General features: G+C 34.2%; 1 non-coding gene across 1 annotated transcript; it reads left to right on the plus strand.

Moving 5' to 3' along the window:
• The first annotated feature begins 693 nt into the window (after nucleotides 1-693).
• LOC119237314 (U6 spliceosomal RNA) lies at nucleotides 694-796 on the plus strand. Its single transcript, XR_005123259.1, has one exon. It is a non-coding gene; the product is annotated as a U6 spliceosomal RNA (small nuclear RNA).
• The last annotated feature ends 333 nt before the right edge of the window (nucleotides 797-1,129 follow it).

Below are 1,129 nucleotides of genomic sequence, written 5' to 3' on the forward strand. Positions count from 1 at the left end.
GAATTTTCAAGGTAGAACTGGAGGGGAGAGAGCTGCAGAGAGAATTCTTCACCTGAGACCATCACTGTAGTGAGGAAAGAACAACCCAATGGGATGAGATTCTAAATCATTAGAGGAAACAATCCCCACAACTCACAAGAGGACAGAGATAGTCTTTCCCACCAACCAGCGTGGAAAACCTGATAGTTCAGTGGGCACTGGCTAGAGTACTCACAAGATTTTGTCTCAGTAGTGAGGAAAAACTAATCCTTAGATACAATGTTGTTTTAGTCCAAACAAAGCTTAAAACCCAAATCTGAAAAGACTGAATTGATTTCAAGTAATTTAATCATGTCCCATACTAAAATTCAAGTATATAGGAATATAAAAATATCTAGTATACAAAAAAGGTAAAACAAAGCAAGAAAAGATGACTATGAGAAAAAGTGACTAAAACCCACCAAGAGATGAGATAATATCAACAGACAAGGATAATAAAAGCTGTGACTGTATCCCCATACATTCAAGGAACTAAGAGGAAAGACTGAACGTGTTAAGTAGAGACATGGAAGTTTAAAAACAAAAACAAAAAATCTAAACCAAAATACCAGAATTAAAAATGACAATGTTTGAGGTTAAAAACACACTGGGTGAGATTAAAGACAGGTTAGAAACTGCGGAAGATAAATGACTTTGAAAATAGGAACTATCCAAGTGTTTCTTTGGAAGCACATATATTAAACTTGGAACTACACAGAGATCAGCACGGCTTCTGTGCAAGGATGCCACACAAATTTGTGTAGTGTTCCACACCAGATAGAAATAAGGATTTGAATAAAGGATTGAAGAGCAATGGAAACAATAACTATGTGGGTAAAAATAAGATTTCATATTATTTACATCTCTTTAAAAGATAATTAATTTAAAGCACAAATAACAATGTTTTATGGGATTTTAACATATACTACTACAAAGTCCAAATGGGAGAAATGGTAGTCTTTAAGATTCATTCACCACATTTGAAGAAGTATAATGTCACTTAAAGACTTACTGTGATAAAGATGTTTACTACTAACTCTAAAGCAACTGCCACACATTCTGTTTCTCTCACGTAAGTACAGTTATAGATGAAGTCATCAAGTGATCTAAT

Source organism: Talpa occidentalis, unplaced genomic scaffold, assembly GCF_014898055.3.
Source record: "Talpa occidentalis isolate TD23 unplaced genomic scaffold, MPIMG_talOcc4v2.1 talOcc4.9, whole genome shotgun sequence".
Classification (NCBI taxonomy): domain Eukaryota; kingdom Metazoa; phylum Chordata; class Mammalia; order Eulipotyphla; family Talpidae; genus Talpa; species Talpa occidentalis.